General features: G+C 45.2%; 1 long non-coding RNA gene across 1 annotated transcript; it reads right to left on the reverse strand.

Moving 5' to 3' along the window:
* Positions 1–1,591: 1,591 nt before the first annotated feature.
* On the reverse strand, positions 1,592–18,659 carry LOC148135813 (uncharacterized). The gene is made up of 3 exons (XR_015754892.1): positions 18,490–18,659; positions 16,026–16,125; positions 1,592–1,628 (listed from the first exon to the last, which is right to left on the reverse strand). It is a non-coding gene; the product is annotated as an uncharacterized LOC148135813 (long non-coding RNA).
* Between the last annotated feature and the right edge of the window lie 4,249 nt (positions 18,660–22,908).

The raw sequence follows: 22,908 nt of genomic DNA on the forward strand, positions 1-22,908 counted from the left end.
AGAGCTACAACACAACCCTGTTCCTGTTTTCTCCCTAACCCCTTCAATCTCTCTGAAGGGCTCAGAACAAGTGCACAGTCCCTGGAAAGTAGAGCTTCAGGGTGATCAAGTGCTGAAGGTTGCATTTGGGACGCTGACCTTTAAGGGTCTGTGCACTTATCAATAAATGGACCTGGGTTCGATTCCACTGTCCTGGATTCATGTCTGTGGCCACAGAGGCGCCTGTCTCTGACCCTGACTACAGCTCTGCTATTCTCCTTCCTCCCGTTCTGTGCAGCGGAGCTATCTGTGGTGTCATGAACCTGGCTGTTGCTGATTTCCCCTGAGAGTCCACCCCACCTGTTCCCCCCACCACCCCCCCCCCTTATAGAATCCCAAACGGTGCACAATATCTGTTTGAGAAGGGGAATGATGACTGGGGAGTCCTGCACTTCCTTCCTGAGCCTTTGACTTGATCTGATGGTCACCCATTCCCTTTCTGCCTAAGTAACCCTCACCTGCAGTGTGAGTAACTCACTGAACCTGCTGTCCATAACATTCTCAGTATTGCTCCACAGTGAGTTCACTCTCAGCTCCAGCTCTGAAAAGCAGTTTCCCAGTAGTTGCAGATGGGCAGTCTTCCTGCACACATTGCCGTCACGGACACAGGAAGTGTCCCTTATTTCCCACATTGCGCAAGAGGAGCACACCACTGGTCTGAGGTCTCCGATCACAATGTCTCTCTCGTTTCAGTTAGTTACTCCCATTAGGAGAATTTAAATGAGCTAGCAACCTTCCTTCTCTTCAAACATTTCCATTATAATCAAAAGCCCCTATCTTTACTTAAGCTGACATTTTATACTTTAAAAACTGTTTTTAAAAAAAAAACTCAGCAGGTATCTTACAACTTGGCTGTTCCCATTGAGATCATGTGAAGTTATGAATGGCCTGCACTAAAACTGAAGCTGTGGGTTCACATTCTCCCTGTCTCCCCTCGCTCGGTTTACCAGCAACTCCAAAACACTCTCATTGAGCCAAGCAGCACCCACAGTGCAGCCCTATCATTTTCATTGTCTACTCCCACCTACACTGCCCCAACCTCCAATGCATCTCAATGGGAGCTCAGGAACAGCATCTCATCTCTCAATTCAGCCCTTTGTAATCCCAGAGTCAACAAGGACTTCAGCAGTTTCTGAATGAATAGACAGTTGTCAGAACCTGGAACATTCCACCTGAAATGGTGCTGGAAATTGAGTCCATAAGGAATTTTAATGAGAAGTTTGCAGGAATTGAAAATAAGGAGTTTACAGATTAACATCATGAAGTGGGTGATTGGGTCTAAATCTGACAGTTCCTATAAAGAGACGAGGTGTAATTTGGATAAATCTGTGCTCCCTCTCAGGCCAATACCTCCTTCCACAGCTGCAGGGCCCAGAATTGAACACAAACCCCAAGGGTGATCCAACCACAAATTTGAACATCTTTCTGCTTTTTGTTTGAAATAAAAACCAGATACTTGCCCACAGACAGAACAGACACACCTTTCTCCTTCCACAGTTAAATGTCAATGGTATTCAGATCCTGATTACCCTGCTGATGATAGAAAAATGCTTTTGAGATCCCTGTCTCAATTATTCTCAATTAATATCCTATAAAATGAATTGACAAAACAAAACTCAGTCAGTGCAGGCTGAACAGTAAAGACAAATATTTCTCTTGTTATGTGTTTGATGTGTAAATGCTCCTCTTTCAATCACCCCGCCCCCACCCAGGAAGAGGACATGTCCATGTGCCTCGCTGTACCTTGCCCCCAATAAAGATGGCGGCCATAACTCAGGACCTATCACCGCCTGAGGGCCACAGCCATTTTCCCATTTGCTGTAAACGTGGGACCAAGAGTTTCTAATTCAGGCCTAACTACCTGTACAGAGTGTAATTAAACCCTCCCAGTCTAAACTGGATCCAACTCCCCTTTCCCGTTTCCTCTTCCTGCACACACCAAGGGTCATTCTAGGTCCAGTGACCCTTCCTCAGAACCGATGGCAGCTGGGAAAATTAGAATACCTACAGTGTGGAAACAGGCCATTCGGCCCAACAAGTCCACACCCACCCTCTGAAGAGTTTCTCAACCAAGCCCATCCCCCGACCCTATTATTCTACACTTCCCCTGACTAATGCACCTAACCTATACATACCTGAACACTACGAGAAATTCTGCTTGGCCAATTCACCTAACCTGCATACCTTTGGACTGCAGGAAATAGGGGTATAAAGAGTAGATAATAGGTGAGGTCAGTGCCCAAAAGAAACAGTAACATTTGGAAAGACAAAGGAGTGGATAACAATCTAGTGGGAGGGTGCTTGGCTGTTAATGAAGGGCACAGGAACCTGTGTCTGGCAGCATCTCAGTGGAGGTGCTGGAAATGGCAGCTGATGATCTACGTTCTGCTACAAAAAAGACCCTAAACTTCCAGCTGCCTGCTACTTTAACACACGAGTCTGTTCCCTGGCCAACATCTGTCTCATGCTTACTGCAGTGTTCCAGTGAAGCTTGGTGCAAGCTGGCAGAACACTCCAGAACATACCAAAACACCCCGTATTTCAAGGACTGCAATTTCCCCTCCCATGTGGTCAACAATACTCTCCAGTGTATCTCCACCACTTCCCACACCTCTGACATTGAACCACACCTCTCCAACTGCAACAAGGATAGAACCCCCTAGTCCTCCCCTTCCACCCAGATACAACGCATCATCCTCCGCAATTCCACCACCTACAATCAGATCCCACCAGATATATTTTCCTCTCCATTCCTTTCAGCATTCCACAGAGACGATTCCCTGTGAATTCCCAGTCAGATCCATCCACCCTCCACTCCCAGCCCCTTCACTTGCCAATGCAAGAGGTGTAAAACCTGTGCCCACACCTCCCCCTCACCCCCAAAGGACCCTTCCACATCCAGCAGAGATTTTCCAGCACATCCAAACACCTCACCTATTACGGCCTTTGATTTCGGTGTGGTCTCCTCTCCACTGTGGAGTCAGGACACCAACTTGCTGAATGTTTCAGGGAACATTTCTGGGACACATCCACCAACCAACCCAACCATCCTGTGGCCGACCACTTCAACTTCCCCACCCACTCCGCCAAGGACATGCAAGTCCTGGGCTGCCTCCACCACCAAATCCCAGCCACCTGATGCCTGGAGGAAGAAAACCTTATCATCCACATTGGGACCCTTTAACCACAGAATCAAGGTTTCCTCATCTCCCCGCCCCTGCCTTATCCCAGATCCAACCCTCCAACTCGTCACCACCCTCTTGAGCTGTCCCACCTGTTCAACTTCCTTTCCAATTATTCACTCCACCCTCTCTCCATTACCCTCCACCTACATCTACCTATTGCCTTCCTAGCTCCCTTCCCACCAACCCCACACATCCCTCTTATTTATCTCTCAGCCCTCTTACTACACCCCTCCCCCTCCAATCCCAGCATTCCTGATGAAAGGCTTATGCCCTAAACTCTTGCTCCTGGGATGCTACCTGACCTGCTATGCTTTTCCAGCGCCACACTTTAACGCAAGCTGGAAGAACAACACGTCATCTTCCACTTGGGGACCCTGCACACCTCTATCCCCAGTATCAAATTCAATAATTTTAGGTCCTGAACTCTTCAATGTCCTAGCGCCCTAGCCTCTTAACCCACACACCAGTCCTTGTTATCATATAGCCTGCCATTACACACTACCTATGCTTAGCCACTAACAGTCCCCATAAACAGCTATTTACCCTCCCCCTCCAACGCTCCCATCTCTTTCTTTGGACTCTATCACCACCTATCATTTACTCCTTAACTCCAACCTTCTGCATATAAACTGACATTTCTTTTCAGTCGCATCAGTTCTGAGGAAGGGTCAGCGGATCCAAAATGTTAACTCTGATTTCTCTTCACAAATACTGCCAGACCTGCTGAGCTTTACCAGTACCTTTTGGTTGTTGTGTGAGATTTACAGCATCCGCAGTTCTTTTGGTTCTAATTTACCAGGAATTTCTAATTCAGATCTAGCCGCCTAAAACCGTGTTTATAAACACTCCCAGTCCACACAAACACAATTTCTCTCCCAGTCTCTGCTGTCTCTCTCACTCCCTTCACACTCACTGAGTGCACCCCCACCACAGTGACACTGCACCTGCACAGTTCATGGTCAGGTGTTGGCCCACTGGACCCACCCCTCATTCACTCCCATTGTCTGGAGGATCACACCAACTCTCCTATTGGTCTGAAGCTGCCATCAATCACCCGGACCCCATTGTGACACGAGTTATGCGCTCCTCCCAGGATTATTGGAGGCTGAAGGGTGACCTTACTGAGGTTTATAAAATCATGAGGGGCACGGGTAGGATAAATAGACAATGTCTTTTCCCTGGGGTGGGGGAGTCCAGAACGAGAGGGCATAGGTTTAATGTGAGAGGGGAAAGATTTAAAAGGGATCAGAGGGTTAACTTTTTTCACAGCAGGTGGTGCGTGTATGGAATCTTCTGTCAGGGGAAGGGGTGGAGGTTGCTACAATTAGACCATTTAGCATCTGGATGGGTATATGTATTGGAAGGATGTAGTGGGATGTGTGCCACGTGTTGGCAAATGGGACGAGATTAGGTTAGGACATCTGGTCAGCATGGACTAGTTTGACCAAAGGGGTTGTTTTCATGCTGTACATCTCTATGGCTCTGCACTAGAATGAGCTTCAACATTGAGTGAAAGAGGGCAGTATCACAGTAGAGGGACTGGGGCTATTCATCCCATTGGGGCTGTCCTCTCTCCCTCTGGAGATGGTGCCAGTCTGTCCCAACTCACCTCCCATTTGCCTGTATTCCTCCAAATCCTTCCTTAAAAGAAGCTAAATTGCAAATTTATTTTGACAATAATTACTGAATCTGCATCCAGCTGTCGTTCAAACTGATCCACATGCTTAGAACTTACGGAATAAAATAATGTTCACATTTTTAACCTGCATTATTTGCCAATTACTTTAAAGCAGTTACTAAAAATTATGACGTTAATAATTTCTCCATCTGTCTCTCTTTAAATTAAATATCTTGGAAAGAAATCTGCTCCTGGATGAAATCACTGCTTAACCTTCCGAGCTCCAAGGAGAATTATCCGACCTTCTCCTAACTCTCCACATAGAGATGACCTCATGGTTCCGGAACTCGATCCCTCTATTAAGAAAAGCTAAAACACTGTATGCCTTCTAAACAACCCCGTCAACCTGCGTGGCAACTTTCAAGGATCTGTGTATTTGGACACTGAGATCTCTCTGCTCATCTACACTACCAAGAATCATACCATTAGCCCAGTACTTTGCATTCCAGTTACTCTGACCAAAGTGAATCACCTCACACTTGTCTGCATTAATCTCCATTTGCCAGCTCTCAGCCCAGCTCTGCAGCTTATCCAAGTCTCTCTGTAACGTAGAGCATCCTTCATCACTATCCACAACTCCACCGACCTTAGTGTTGTCTGCAAATTTACTAACACACCCTTCTACGCCCTCATCCTGGTCGTTTATGAAAATGACGAACAGCAGTGGACACAACACTGACCCTTGCGGTACACCCCTGGTAACTGGACTCCAGGATGAACATTTCCCATCAACCACCACTCTGTCTGCTTTCAGCAAGCTAATCACTGATCCAAACTGCTTTATCTCCCACAATCCCGTCCTTCTGCATTTTGTACAATAGCCTATTGTGGGGAACCTTACCGAACGCCTTGCTGAAATCCATATACACCACATCAACCGGTTTACTCTCATCTACCTGTTTGATCACCTTCTCAAAGAACTCAATAAAGGTTTGTGAGACACGACCTACCCTTCACAAAACCGTGCTGACTATCCCTAATCAATTTACTCTTTCCTAGCTGATTATAAATCCTATCTCTTATAACCTTTTCCAACACTTTACTAACAACTGAAGTAAGGCTCACTGGTCGAGAATTACCAGGGTTGTCTCTACTCCCCTTCTTGAACAGGGGAACCACATGTGCCATCCTCCAGTCTTCTGGCACTATTCCTGTAGACAATGACGATTTAAAGATCAATGCCACAGGCTCGGCAATCTCCTCCCTGGCTTCCCAGAGGATCCGAGGATAAGGCCACTGGGCCGGATGGGTTTTATCTATTTTCACACTCTGCAGGATTTCTAATAGCTCTTCCTTATGAACCTCAATCCCACCTAGTCGAGTAGCCTGTATCTCAGTAATCTCGACAACATTTTCGTTTTCTAAAGTGAATACAGTTGAAAAATATTCATTTAGTGCTTCCCCTATCTCCTCTGACTCCACATCCAACTTCCCACTACTATCCTTGATTGGCCCAATCTTATTCGTCATTCTTTTATTCCTTAAATACCTATAGAAAGCCTTAGGGTTTACCCTGATCCTATCCGCCAACAATTTCTCATGTCTCCTCCTGGCACTTCTGAGCTCTTTCTTTAGGACTCCCCTGGCTATCTTGTAACCCTCAAGCGCCCTAACTGAGCCTTCACATCTCATCCTAACATAAGCCGCCTTCTTCCTTTTGAAGAGAGATTCCATTTCCTTTGTAAACCACAGCTCCCGCACTCTACAGCTTCCTCCCTGCCTGACAGGTATATACTTATCTAGGACAAACAGGAGCTTTTCCTTGATCTTTGAGGGTTCCTATTCTCTGCCTGGTTACTCGTTTATCCTTAGTGTATTTCTGGAATCTCTGGATTCTCCGGGAACCTATTTCCCAAAGCTCTCTCATGTCCCGTTTTGCTCTCCTGGTTTCCCTCGAGTATACTCCTACTTCCCCTATACTCCTCCAGGAATTCACACAAACACAGATGTCTGCACCTGCCATATCCCTCCTTCATTTTCTTGACCAGACCCTCAATTTTTCTCAACGGGCAGCATTTCCCACACTACCTGCTAAGGCCTTAACAGGATCATACTGTCTGTGTACTCTCGTTGTCGCAGGCCTATGGACGCAATGGCAGATGAGGACAGAGAAGCAATGATTCTCAGTAAAGAGGTCGTGTTGGGAAAGATAACAGCCTAAAGATAGATGGGTCGCCTGGCCGTGATGGAATGCATCCCAGGGGACGTTAACAGATGGTAAAGTGTAAATAGCAAATGCACTCGTGATAATTCACTAAAATTTGCTGGACTCTGGGACAGTTCTGACAGATTGGCAAGTTGCAAATGTGATGCGAATATTTTAAAATGGACCCGTTAGCATAACGTCCTTAGTGGGGAAGATGCCCGATCTCTTAAGGAAGAAATAGTGAGCTATGTGGATAGAAACTGTCTCATCAACCAGACACAGCATCGATTCATGAAAGGTAAACTTCACTAAGATGAGTGGTAGTGTGTGCCAAGGCCACTGTAAGTCTGCACAGGGATACAGGTAGGTTACGTGAGTGGGTAAGAATTTGGCAGATGGAGTTCAATGTTGGGAAAGGTGAGGTCATACATTTTGGTCGGACCAACAGCAAACTGATGATGAAATGGTGAAAACTTGCAGCATGCTGCTGTACAGAGGGAGTTGGGTGTCCTTGTGCATGAATCACAGGAAGTTGGTTTGCAGATACAGCAAGTAATTAAGGCAGTGAAGGGAATATTGTCCTTCATTCCTAGAGGGAGGGTTATGCTGCAGCTGTACAGGGTGCTGGTGAGGTCACACCTGGAATACTGTGTACAGGTTTGGTGCCCTTACTTCAGGAAGGATGTACTGACACTGGAGGAAGTGTAGAGGAGTGTTTTAAAAAATTCTCAAGGTCAGGTTCGTAGGAGAGTAGTCTGACACAGAACAAACGACCAAGAGGCGAGTCTGCTAGAATATGGGCATTTTATTCCCCGCAGCGTCGCCACAACCAGGTCTCATACAACGGGTCTGGCTTATACTCACTCTACATGTTACCGGAACTGGGAGCCGTCAGTTCTCGTAGAGCGGTTGCCAACAACCCACGCTCGGCGGTTAAACGTAACCCCGGAGCAGACTCACCGAACTGGAGACTTTTCCAGCTGATATACTCTTTTCCAGATATAAACATTCATGTGAACAGCAGAGCAAGGCTAAAAAACACATTCCATTCTGGTTACATACAGATAAGAAGATTCACATGGGGAGGTGTGTAATAAGATTCACACGGGACTAAGCAACACCTCCATTCCGGTTAGATTCACACATGTATTGGGACATAATTTTTAACCGTTTCACCACATTCCACTGCTTGGCCCAATACGTGTTACATTATGATTCACACATGTATTGGGACATAATTTTACACCACAAGGAGGCTCACTAGTTTTAGTCAGGATTTCAGAGGGTTAGCGTATGCGGAGAGATTGAGGAAACTGGTAGTATGCTCATTGGAATCTCGAAGTATGGGAGGTTGGATAGGAAATTATGAACGGAGTAGATAAGATATAAGCAAGGAGGTGATTTCCGCTGGGGGTGGGTCAAACTAGGAAGCAGAGCATCAAAATAAGGGGATATCAGATTTTGGACTGAGTTCAGGATGGACTTCTTCAGCTAAATCTGTGAATCTGTGGAATTTGCTGCTGAGTGCAGCAGTTTAGATTATCAACTTGACTATCTTTAGGTCAAAAGGTAGATTTGTGAACAGGAAAGGAATTAAGGATTATGGTGAGAGATCAGGAATGTGTATCTGAGGACATGAAAAGATTAGCCCTGATCTTACTGAATGGCAGAGCAGGCTTGAGGGGCCAGGTAGCCTGCTGCAGCTCCTCTTTCTTATGTTCTTATGTTCCCACTTTCCAGCCGTCCCTTTCCCTGGGAATAGCAAAGGAATATTGAAATTTCTCGGCCTTGTGCTGTCAAAATTCACCTTTGTCCAATTTAGAACACCGTTTATATCTGGTCTATTATTTTCTGTAACTATTTTAAAACTAGAAGAATTATCAGAGAATCCGGACAGCGTGGAAGTTGGCCATTCAGCCCATCACAACCACACCGACCCTCAGAGACTCCTACCTTACCACTGTAACGCTGCATTTCCCATGGCTAATCCACCTAGCGTGCACATCCCTGAACACTATGGGCAATTTCACACAGCCAATCCACCTAACCTGCACATCCCTGAACAATATGGGCAATTCAGCCCAGAATATCCACACAACCTGCATATCTTTAGATAGTGGGAGGAAACCAGAGCAAACAGACAAAGCCCACGCAGATAATAACAACAAGGTAATCATTCCTTTCTTATTTCCCAGTTCCACCAAAATAACGTCACTGGACGTACTCCCAGGAATATCCTCCCTAAGCACAACTATAATGCTATCCCGAAACAAAAAGGCCACTCCGCCTCCTCTCATGTCCCCCTTTCTATCCTTCCTCTTGCATCGACACCCTGGAACATTAAGCTGCCAGTCCCACTCATCCCTGAGCAACGATTCTGTCATACTCTTGATATCATAGTCCCATGTTCAAAACCATACCCTGAGCCCATCTGCCTTCCCTGTCAGGCCTCTTGCATTGAAGTAACTGCAGTGTAACTTGTCAGTTCTACCTGGTTCAGTGCCTTGCCCTTGCCTGCCTTAACTGTTTGACTTCTGAACTGTACCAGTCTCAGACATAACTCTTTTCTCACTATCTCTTTGGGTTTACCCTCACTGGATTAATGCCTCCTGAGTAACACTAGCAAATCTCCCTGCCTGGATATTAGACACTTTCCAATTCAGGTACAATCCATCCTTCTTATGCAGGTCCACTCTACTCCAGAGGAGATTACAATGATCAAAAGATGTGAATCCTTCTGCCCTACACCAGCTACTTAACTAATCATTCATCTCCTCCATCCTGCTATTCCTACTCTCACTAGCGTGTAACACCGGGAGTAATGCAGATATTATGACCGAGGACCTACTTTTTTATATTCCAGGTTAATTTGCTATATTCTCTCATCAGGACTTCATCTTTTCCCCTTCCTATGTCATTGGTACCAATGTACAATGACCTCCCACTGGTCGTTCTTCCCTTTGAGAATATTCTGCTACCTGTCCGAAACATCCTTGATCCTGGCACCAGGGAGATGCCATCCCATTCTGATGTCTCACTGTCAGCTGCAGAAACAGCAGTCTGTGCCCGACTACAGAGTCCCTTATCATCATTGAGTGTTTGGAATCTGATATACCTCTTATTATAGCAGAGCCAGTCTCAGTAGCAGTAACTTGGCTGTCAGTGCAACATTCCCCTGAGAGTCTATGACCACCTACATTATCCAAAATAGTATACTTGTTTCAGATGGGGATAGCCACAGGAGACTCCTGCTCTACCTATCTCCCTCTCCTACCTTACCGAGAGGTAACCTATCTACCTAACTGTATCTGCAGTTTTCCGGCCTGAAACTGCCACCTATCACACACCTGACTCTTGTAAATTCTTCATTACCATTAAGCACCGTTCCATCAGATGCATGTGATACAAGAGGTATTGCTTCACTTCCTGCACGCTATCATCAGGATCATTCAACCTCTCCCTACTCTCCTCCAGGAAGTGCACATCACTGTATGAATGGCCATCTCTGCATTTTAATCGGTAGACCCAGAAAAAGGCAGTCTTACAGCTTTACAAAAGACTACTCGAATACAGTAGTACCTGTATTTTATATTTAAAACGTTCAACCAAAAGATCATAATAGAAGCATTTAAACTAATAAACACTCACTCTACTGAATGTTGCAGATTTTAAAATGTAAAACAGAGTAAGATTTACCTTTTAAGAGACTGAAACCCACTGAGCTGATCCCCGGCTGTGGGTCACAGACATACAGCACGGAAACAGACCCTTCAGTCAAACTCGTCCCTGCCGACCAGATATCAGAAACTAATCCCTTCCCATTTGCCAGCACTTGGTCGATATCCCTGTAAACCCTTGCTATTCATATACCCATCCAGATGCCTAATAAATGTTGCAATTGTAGCAGCCTTCACAACTCCCTTTGGCAGCTCATTCCATAAACGCACCACCGTCGCATGAAAAAGTTGCCCCTTAGGTCCCTTTTATATCTTTCCCCTCTCGTGCTAAATCGATGCCCTCTGGTTCTAGACTCCCTCACTCCAGTGAAAGTACCTTGTCTATCTATCCGATCCATGCTCATGATTTTATAAATCTCTGGGCGGCACGGTGGCACAGTGGTTAGCACTGCTGCCTCACAGCGCCAGAGACCCGGGTTCAATTCCCGCCTCAGGCGACTGACTGTGTGGAGTTTGCACATTCTCCCCGTGTCTGCGTGGGTTTCCTCCGGGTGCTCCGGTTTCCTCCCACAATCCAAAGATGTGCAGGTCAGGTGAATTGGCCATGCTAAATTGTCCGTAGTGTTAGGTAAGGGGTAAATGTAGGGGTATGGGTGGTTTACACTTCGGCGGGTCGGTGTGGACTTGTTGGGCCGAAGGGCCTGTTTCCACACTGTAAAGTAATCTAATCTAATCTAATCTGAGATCACGCCTCAGCCTCTGACACTTCAGGGAAAACAGCCCCAGCCTATACAGCCTCTCCCTATATCTCAAACCCTCCAACCCTGGCAATATCCTTATAAATCTTATGTGAACCTTTCAAGTTACACAACATCCTTCTGATAGGTGGAGAACAGAATTGCACACAATATTGCAAGAGTGGCCAAACCAATGACCTGAACAGCCGCAACATGATCTCCCAACTCTCTTACTCAATACTCTGACCAATGAAGGAAATCATACCAAACACCTTCACTATCCTATCTACCTGCGCCTCTACTTTCAAGGAGCTATGAACCTGCACAGCAAGGTCTCTTTGTTCAGCAACACTCCCCAGGACCTGACCATGATGGGTATCAGTCCTGCTAAGCTTTGCTTTTCCAAAATGCAGCACCTCGCACTTATCTGAATTGAACTCCATCTGCCACTCCTAAGCCTATTTGCCCATCTGATCAAAATCCCATTGAAATCTGAGGTAACATTCTTCACTGTCCACTACACCTCCAATTTTGGTGCCATCTACAAACCTACTAATTATACCTCCTGTGTTCACATCCAATTCATTTATATAATTGATGAGAAGTAGTGGACCCAGCACCGATCCTTGTGGCACTCCACTAGTCACAGGCCTCCAGTCTGAAAAATAATCATCCATCACCACCACCCTCTGTCTTCTGCCTTTGAGCCAGTTCTATATCCAAATGGCTACTTCCGTGAGATCTAACCTTTCTAACCAGTCTCCCATGGGAAACCTTGTCGAACGCCTTACTGAAGTCCATATAGATCACATCTACTGCTCTGCTCTCATCAATCCTGTTTGTTACTTCTTAAAAACCAGATCAAGTACGTGACACATGATTTCCCATGCAGAACGTTATGCTGACTATCCCTAATCAGTCCGTGCTTTTCCAAATACACGCAAATCCTGTCGCTCAGGGCTCCCTCCAACACCTAGTCTAGCACAGCGTCTGTAGTTCCCGGGCTTGTCCAAACCGCCTCCGTTAAATAGTGGCGCCATATTAACTAACCCGCAGTCTTCTGGCACCTCAGCTGTAACTATCAATAATACAAAAATCTCAGCAAGAAGCCCAGAAATCACATCCCACGCTTCCTACAGAATTTTAGGGTACACCTGAACAAAGCTTGGGGATAGGTCCACCTTTATGCGTTTCAAGACATCCAGTACTCTGTAGTATGGACATTTTTCAAGATGTCACCATTTATTTCCCCACATTCTACATTTCCGGTGTCCTTCTCCACAGTAAATACTGATGCAAAATATTACATCTTGATAAAACAAATGAGGGCAGGACTTACACTAATTAAAAGTAAGGCTTTGAGTCGTGATATGGAACAAACAATTAGAATGTTTAAAATACATTCAGACAAGTATATAAATAGGAAATATTTGGATAAATGTGGACCAAGCGGAGGCAGGTGCGATTAGATTAGTTGGGAATTATGGTCAGCATGGACTGGTTTAATCACAGGGTCTGTTACTTTGCTGTATAACATTATGACTAACTCTCGCTATCACTGTGAATTCCTCGGTCCTCACAACTCCTCAGATCACTTTCACCTCATCCAGACTAAACCCTTCCTTATCTCTAGAAATCCTCCCTAGACTCAGGACCATCACTATCTCTGGTATCACAAATAACAATCTCTGTAACATCCTCCAATCTCCTCCCATCTCATCACCCTCACGATCTCAAATCTTGACAACCCCCACAAATCTGTCCTTCTCCACAGTAAACACTGATGCCTCTTGTTTAGTATCCCCCCCAACAACCCCATCTCCTGCGTCTCCACACAAAGGCTGCCTTGTTGATCTTTGAAGTGGCCTATTCTCTCTCTAGTGACCCATTTGCTCTTAATGCATTTCTAAAAACCCTTTCCCTATTCCTTATCCTATTCGCCAAAGCGGAGTCCTGTCCCCTTTTTTGCCTTACTGATTTTACTCTTAAGTATACTATTCTTGCCTTTATACTCGAAGGATGTTTGTGATTTTTTGGATTGGAATAAATGCAAAATATTACATCTTGGTAAAACAAACGAGGGCAGGACTTACACTGATTAAAAGTTGGGCCTCGGATAGTGATATGGAACAAAGAGACCGAGGGGTTCAGGTCTTTGAAGTATGTGTCACATGCAGACACGGTGGTTGAGAAAGGGTTTCGCACATTTGCCTTCATTGCTCAGATCTTTGAACCTCGGAGTTGGGACGTTATGTTGAGGTTGTACAGGGTGTTGTGAGGCCTCTTCTGGAATACTGTGCCCAGTTCTGGTTGTGCTGTTATAGGAAGGATATTATTAAATCGGAGCACTTTCAGAAGAGATTTACCAGGATGGTGATGGGAACGGAGGGATTGAATTATAAGCAGAGTCTGGATAGGCTGGGTCCTTTTTCACTGGAGCACAGGAGGCTGAGGGGTGACCTTATTAGAGGTTTATAAAATCCTAAAGAGTTTCAGTAATGTGAACAGCAGGTGCCCTTTCCAGGAGGGGGCGCGATTCAAGATTGGGGACATACTTTTTAACGTAAGAAAAGGAAGGCTTTAAAAAGAAGTTCCGGATTTTATTTTTTGTTTTTGCACAGAGAGTGTTTCACATGTGGAATAAACTTGCAGAGGACATGGCAGCTGTGAATACAATTGCAATTTCAGGGTGGCACAGTGGCTCAACGATTCGCACTGCTAACTCTCAGCGCCAGGGACACAGGCTTAATTCCTGTATTGGGTCACTGTCATGTGGAGTTTGCATATTCCTCCCCATGTCAGCGTGGGTTCCTCCAGGTGCTCCCGTTTCCTTCCACAATCCATAGATGTACAGGGAAGGTGAACTGGCTGCGCTCAATTGCCCATAGTGTTCAGGAATGATTGAGTTGAGTGAATTAGTCAGGGGTAAATGTAGAGCAAAAGGGTAGTGGAATGGGATTCTAATAGGAAAAAAACATTTGGACCCATATATCAATAGGGAATGCTAGGATGGACTTGGACCAAGTGGAGGCAGATGCGATTAGTTCAGTTCGAATTTATGGTCGACACGGACCGATTGGACCACAGGGTCTGTGTCGATGCTGTATAACTTTATGACTCATTACCTCTGTAAATTCCTCTATGCTTGGATCTCTCCCTACCAGTGCCACCTCACCCAGCCTTACAAACCCTCCTCATCTCTATAATTCCTCTCCAGCCTCAAAATCCAAAAATCTCTATCACAAATATCTCTATCTCTGTAATATCCTCCATCCTCACAATCCTTACCAATTTGCATCTCCTCCAGTTTCATTATCCTCCCCATGTCTAATCCCCTCCAGTCTCTCAAAGCTCTGCTATATGTGCCTTTCTTTATTTCCAGCTTTCAAGATGCCCAATGTTTATTTCTCACTTGATGATGGCCCTTTCCAATTCCTGTGCTGAGCTTCTGAATTTCCTCTTAAACCTCTGCGTCTCACTTTCCTCCCAAAAACATTTACCAATCACGTGTCATCAATTCTCGTATCACCTTTTCTGACCTGATGTCCAATGGAGCCTGTCATATTCCTATAATAAACAGCTCAGCGGTCTACAGAACAGAAAAAGGTCTGGTGGTCCATCGGGTCTGTGAGAAAAAAAAACTACCACCGAACTATCCTCATCTATTTTCCATTACTTGTGGAAAAGTGTCATGTATCATGGCATCGCAAGTGCACACTAAATACATCTCAAATGTTTTCGGGATTTCTGTGTCTCCCACCCTCACAGACAGTGAGGTTTAGTGCAACTGTTGCTCGATGACGACATCACCCGCAGAAACACAGAGCAGCTGGGTCTGTGCAAACCAGAGGTCGCCCACACATTGGGAAGGATGGCAGGATCCCTGAGAGGGGGCACAGGAGAGTTACCAGGATGGTTCAAGGAATGGGGGATTTTAGTTGCAGGGACATGGGTGTTGTTAATACATATCAAGAATATCCATCTATAATAGATGGACTCTTGTTCTCAACCTCTCCCCTTGCCTGGGCTGTGGTAACCTTCAGGTTAAACCACCACCAGACATCTCTCCATAACGAGAGAGCAGCCCGATGGTCTGGTAGGACAATACTGACTATACCTTTTGCGCAGTGATGCCACTGTACCTCGGGGGTGGAGAGAGGGAATGCTGAATGTGGTGGATGGGACTTCACTCAGGCAGAGTGCTTTTTCTTGGAGGATGTTCACTTTCTTTAACATTGCTGGGAGCTGCACTGATGCAGGCAAGTGGAGAATGTTCCAAAACAACCCATGTGTGCCTTATAGACAACAATCAGACATTGGGGAATCTGGGGTTTGGGGAAACTGAGATTGTTCTCCTTGTAGCAAAGGAAATTGAAGAGAGCTGAGAAACAAGTGCTTACAAAACATATACATTAGGATGTTAAACCTTACACTCATCAACTCATCATAAAAGGATTACTGGACACATATTGAAGATTTCGGGGAGATCTATTGACAGGGTGGTTTGATTCAAAGGAGAATTTTTATGCAGTAAATGGAATTGAGCAGGAACAAAATACTCACACACAGTGCAAATATCCAGGTCCTGATGAATGGAGTAATTCAGTCAGAGTTTGGCGTTACAATTACTGAGATTCCCATCTGAATATCCACCTGTAGTATCCTGTAATACAAGTTTATAAAATCTGTCACTGTCAGGTCAGGTTAGTAACTCACACCATCCCCTCCACCTGGCCCAGGACGACTGTAGACATTACTCCTTGAGGTCATCAGTCAGTTCAGGGGGAAATCTATGTGGGTTTCTATGAGTTTCCACCTTGGTACTTCATGTGACTGAACAGGGCAGATCTTTGACACATGGTACAGAATGTTCCAAGAGTCAGTGAGATGCGGAGAGTAGGATTTGCTTCCTTTTCTTTCCTTCCGTGTTGCCGCTGTGCCTCATCAATAAGACATGGGGAGTGAAAGGTTCATGCAGCTTGATGGGCAAGTAGTCTCCATTCTAACCAATGGGCAGCAAGATCCTCCCAGTCACTCCAAAGCGTCTCTCTGAAAAGACAGCAACTCAGCATGCTTCCCACTGCCCGGTGCTCCCTGGAAAGATTTAGAATGACGGGGGAATCTCCTAGAAAATGCAGAACAGTAAACTTCCAAAAGGATTATAAACTGCTTACAGGGAGGGATTCGTTGGAGAAGTGGATAAGTTGGTAAATGGAGCATAACTTGGGATAATGTGAAGTTGTTCATTTTGGAGGAGGTAATAAAAGAACAGAGGACTATTTAAATGGTGGAAACTGTAGAAACCTGCAACACAAAAGGGACCAGTGGGTAACTGTGCAGGAAACAAAGAAGGCTAGCACACAGTTACAACAGGTCATCAGGAAGGGAAAAGGAATATTGTTCCTGATTTCAGGGGATTTGCAGTATAAGAGTTTGGAGTATATACCTGAGAGCCACTTTATATAGTGCAAGTGAGACCACATCTGGAGTAATGAGAGAAGGTTTGGTCCCTTTATTTAAGGAAATACATCACTTCATCTGAAGCATTCAGAGAAGATTGAGTGGGATGATCCCTGGTTTGCAGGGACTATCTTTTAAGAAAAGGCTGAAGAAGTTGGGACTCGACTCATTGGATTTGGGGGAGAATGAGAGGGGATCTTATTGAAACATATAGGCTTATTAAGGAGTATGACAGGGTATATACTGAGAGGATGTGTCCCATCATGAGGGAACCTAGAACCAGATTCTGGGTCAGTTGCAGAATCAAGGGTTCTGTTTTAGATTTGCCAATTTTAATGCAACACAGACATGGGTAAGGGGTTTCAGTAGCAATGGAGCTGGGGTGAGGTGGAGAAAAGCAACATTTTAGAGATTGGAATTCCTGGTGTTTGCGATTGTGTAAACATCTGATCAGAAGATTACCTTGGGGTCATAATATGAGAGCAATATTGTGAAGAGTGTAGTTCTGCCTCAGGCATTTCCCAGTGAGAGGGAGGGGCCCAGCAGTAAGGGAAAGAAATTTGTAATAGCAACTGAAGGCAATGGATTTAATCATTGCAGTGTTTCATTGGAGGAAATTGCAGCCAATCAAGTTGTAGGCGTGTGGTGAGCAGTTTGATGAATGAGTAACAGTGGAGCAATGGAGAGGGATGATGGGGAGAGAGAGCTGGGCATTGTCAGTGTACATGTGAAACCAATACGATGTCACCTCCTGGCAGTATATAGGTGAGATACAGGAGGGGACAAAGATAGATCCTGGATGGACACCACATATGAAGAATTCAGAAAGGAAAGGGAGAGTGGAGATGGAGCAGGATTTTCCAACAACCTTGATGTCAAATATTAGTTCTGAGCAGAATTGGAGAGAAGGACATAACCAGAAAAGACAGACAGAACAAGGAACATAATTTGTGAATTGGTGAGGGGGAGTGATGAGGAGGAGTCAGACTCCAAAACTACTATTTCTACATCAGTGACATCACCCAACTCCACCCTAGTCTCAGCTCATTCACTGAAATACTCATCCATACTTGTGTTATCTCTAGACTTCGTTATCCAAACACAGTCCTGGCCAGCCTCCCACATTCAACTTACATATAATCTCAAGAATATCTATATATCTACTGCCCAAGTGTTCACTTGTACCAAAACTTGCTGATTCATCAAAAGGCTCCTATTTACAAGCAACAATTTAAAATTCTCTCCCTTGATGTAATTCCTGGCTGTGAACATCCCTGTCTCCCTGCACCACACAACCTGTGAGACCTCGACAACTCATTTTCTTTCAGACTCCCAAAGATGCATTTATTCATTGCTTCACCGGTCTGGCTGTTTCGACACGGTCAAGGCAACACAATCTGGAATTCGCACCCTGACCCTCTCAGACCTGCTTTCCTCTTTTAATGTATTCCTGAAAACCTGCTTATTTGGCAATACTTTTGATCACCTGACCTAATATCCCCATCTGTGGCCTTATGTCAGAAATTCTCAACTTCTGTGAAATTATAAAAATGATAAAAATACAAACTGTTGTTGATTTGCAGACACATTGTCAACTCTTCACTGTCGCAGTGAACAATCTGTAACAGCTCTTCCCCAACTACATTGTGGGAGCACCTTCACCACACGAACTGCAGCTGTACAAGGAAGTCAAACATCACCCTCTCCACAGGCAATGGGGCTTTAGCATTAATCACTGGTATCTGTGGAGAGAGAAACACAGGGATGCATTACAGGAAGTGAGAATGTTGCAAAATTTAATGGTCAGAAATGGAAGGAAAATGCACTCTTGTTGAAAAAAATTATTCACTGGCAAAGATACTGTGGAAAATTTAGTCCATTTAGAGAGCAGCACATTGCCAGTGGTTGGGCAGCAGAGGAAAATTAACTTACAAAAGGTCTGTGAACGAACAGTAAAACACTAAACAAGCCAAACACCCTGTATCCCAAAACGTTAACTCCCCTTCCTGCTCCACCAAGGACATGCAGGTCCTGGGCCACCGCCACCGCCAAATCCCAGGCATCTAATGCCTGGAGGAAGAACGCCTCATCTTCTGTGTTCGGATCCTCCAACCACATGGGATCAATGTGGATTTCACCAGTTTCCTCATTTCCACTCCCCTCACCTTATCCCACATCCAGCCTTCCAACTCAGCACCGTCCTCTTGACCTGTCCTACATGTCTATCTTCCTTCCCACTGATCGGCTGCTGCCTGACCGGCTGTGATTTTCTAGCATCACACTCTTTGACATTGAAAACATCCTGACGCTGACACTGTGTAAATCTTGCCCTATCACAGCCTGCCAGGGAAGGCTGCGCATGCGTCCCCCTGCAGCTTGCCCCTCACAAAGTCGACAGCCACACACGTGTCCCGTGGATCACTGCCCCCAATAAGGATGGTGGTGATCACTCACGCCTTTCACCATTTTCTGGTTTGCCACAAACACGGGCCTGGGATTTTCAAATTTGTATTTTCCGACGTGCACTAAGTTCTGTAAAACGTCTCAGCCCATTCCATTAAAATTTCCTTCCCTTCCTGGTCAATAGATCTTTCCTTAACCGTGCCCTGCACCTTCACACATTTCCAATGGCTTGGTCCCAACAACACTGTGCTGCCAGTGAAGCTTATCACGTGGTTGAGTATAGCCACGCCCCTCATTCACTCAGATTGGTTGGAGGATCAACCGGCACTGGCTAGTCTTCTAGACCCATCCCCATCATCTTATTGGTCCTGCAATGAGATCAATCACCAGATGCCCATTGTGGGCTGGAGCATGCTCAGTGTTTCCTGCTTTTGCTGCTATTCATCAGGTATAATAGAGAGGGTTAATTCCTGTTTCTCCTAATGTCAGACATTAATAACAACTTCCTGCATTGTATGGAGCCTTTCACACGACAATTCACCTAAAGTGCTTCATGAATGCTGGAAACGTTGACTAAAGAGAACAATTTTAAGATACATCTTTGAGGAGTACAGAGGGGGTTAGGAATGATATTTAAGAGGATTTTTTTAGATTAGATTACTTAGACAAACCATCCAAAGAGCAACCCACCCAGACTATTCCCCTACATCTAACACAACGACAATTTAGTGGCCAATTCACCTAACCCGCACATTTGTGAACTGTGGGAGGAAACCGGAGCACCCACGCAGACATGGGAGAATGTGCAAACTCCACACAGACAGTTGCCTGATGCAGGAATAGAACCTGGGATTCTGCAGCTGTGAGGCAGCAGTGCTAACCGCTGTGCCACCGTGCCGCCCATCTGCAGCTGTGTCCTCTGGAGTTCTGCCACACCTAGTTGTGAATGGTGATGGACAATTAAACAACTCACTGGAGGAAGCATCACAGATATCCCCACCCTTCCTGATGGAGGGGCCTCACACATCCATGCACCAGATAAGACAACAGCATTTGCAGGAATCTGCAGCCAGAAGTGCAAAGCAGGATGATCCATCTCAGCCTTCTCCAGTGATTTCCAACATCACAGATGTGAGTTTTAAGCCAGTTTGAATAATATCAGGAAATGGTTAAGTAGTGTAAAGGCTACTGGCCCTGCCAATATTCTGGCAATAATACTGATGGTTTGTGCTCCAGAACTTGCCACCCACCAAGCCGAGTACCACTCCACCACTGGCATCTACCGACAATGTAGAACATTGCCCAGGCATGTTCAACACAGGGCAATCCAACCCAGCCAATTTCCATCTATCAGTCCACACTCGATCAGCAGTAAAGTGATGGAAGATGTCATCAACAGAGCTACCAAGCAGCAGCTGCTCAGCAACAGCCAGCTGAGTGACACTCATTTTAGGCTCCACCAGGACCACTCAGCTCCCGATTGTGTGACCGCCCTGATTCACAACCTGACAACCAGTTGAATCCCGGAGGTGAGTTGAGGGTGACAGCCCAGTCCCACTCCAAACCCTCTATTTCTAGCTGTGTCTACCCTTGTCTCAGCTCATATACTCTCATCCACCTTGTGTTTTCTCCAGACTTCATTATCCAAACACACTCCTGGCCAGCTTACCACATTCAACCTCCCTGTAATCTCAAGAAATTCTAAATCTCTGCTACCCAAGTACTCCCTCGTACCAAAACTTGTTGATCCATCAAAAGGCTCCTATTCATAATCAACAACATAGAGCCACAGAGATGTATAGCATGGAAACAGACCCTTCAACCCAACCCGTCCATGCCGACCAGATATCCCAACCCAATCTAGTCTCACCTGCCAGCATCAGTCCCACATCCCTCAATTTAAAATTCTCACCCTGGATTCAATTCCTGGTTGTGATCATCCCGAGCTCGCTGCAAAACACACCCTTTGAGACCTCGACAACATTCTCTTCGAGACTCCCAATGATCTGTTAATTCATTACTTCACCTTTGTGGCTGCTTTTACAGTTGCCAAAGCAACAAGGTCTGAAATTCGCAGGCAAAACCTCTCAGGTCTGCTTTCCCCCTTTAAGACATTCCTCAAAACCTGCTTATTTGGCAATGCTTTTGGTCACCTGACCTAATATCATCCTTCTCTGGCCTGAGGTCTGAAATTCCCACTAATATTTTTGTGAAATTATAAGCAGGATAATAAAACCACAAACTGTTCTTGATTTGGACATTATCTTCAAATCATCACTGTTGCTGTAATGAATACTCTGTAATGTCTCGTACCCAACCACATTGTGGGAGCACCTTCGCCACACAAACTGCAGCTGTACAAGAAAGTCAAACATCACCCTCTCCCCAGGCAACAGGGTTTTGGCATTAATCACTGGTATCTGTGGAAGGAGAAACACAGTTGATGTTTCAGGGAGTGCAAAACGGATTACAGGTAATGAAAATGGTGTAGAATTTGAAAGTCAGAAATGGAAGGAAAATACACTTGCTTATTGGAAAAAATAATTCTTGACTGTCAAAGATTTTCCAGAAAAAAATGAAGAAGCAGCACATGGTCAGGGGCTGATCGGCAGAGAAAATAATAACTTACAAAAATGTCTGTAAAAGTAATCGTAAAATACTAAACAGACCAAATATACACCCATTGTTCAAGACTGAGGAAGCTAGATATTGACAAAGTGGTCATGAGGGAGCCCAGAGATGAAACAGAGCAGTATAAGTTGTTATGATCCCACAGTCATAGAGATGTATAGCACCGACACAGACCCGACAGTCTAACTCATCCAAGCCAACCAGGTATCCAAACCTAATCTATTCCCATTTGCCAGCACTTGACCCATTTCCCTGTAAAAGATTCCTAATCATATCATGTGTCCATTTAGATGCCTTTAACAAAATTTAATTGTACTAGCCTCCACCATTTCCTCTGGCAGCTCATTCCATCCACTGCATGAAAGAGTTGCCCTTTTGGTCACTTTGAAATTTTTCCCCGTTCACCCGAAAGCAATGCCCTCTACTTCTGAACACTCCTACTCCAGGGAAAACACCTTTGTTCATTTACTCTATTCATGCCCCTCATGATTGTATAAATCTCCATAACATCACTGCTCAGCCTCTGGCACTCCAGGGAAAACAGCCCCAGCCTTTTATGCCTCACCCTACAGCTCAAATCCTCCAGCCCTAACAACATCCTTGTAAGTCTTTTTTGAAACCTTTCAAGCTTCACAGCACCCTTCCGATAGGAGGCAGGCCAGAACTGCACACACTATTCCAAAAGTGGCCTAACGAATGTCCTGTACAGCGATATGACCTCCCACATTCTATACTCAATGCTCTAACCAATGAAGGAAAACTTACCAAACACCTTCTTCATCATCCTATGTACCTGCAACTTGACTTGCAAGGACTATGAACCTGCAATCCAAGGTCTCTTTGATCGACAAGCATCTCCAGGGCCTTGCCATTCAGTGTACAAGTCCTGCCCTGATTTGCTTTTCCAAAATGCAACACCTCACATTTATCTAAATTAAACCCCATCTGATCA

Source organism: Chiloscyllium plagiosum, unplaced genomic scaffold, assembly GCF_037043375.1.
Source record: "Chiloscyllium plagiosum isolate Xiang-an unplaced genomic scaffold, Cpla_swu_hap1 HiC_scaffold_48, whole genome shotgun sequence".
Taxonomy (NCBI): Eukaryota; Metazoa; Chordata; class Chondrichthyes; order Orectolobiformes; family Hemiscylliidae; genus Chiloscyllium; species Chiloscyllium plagiosum.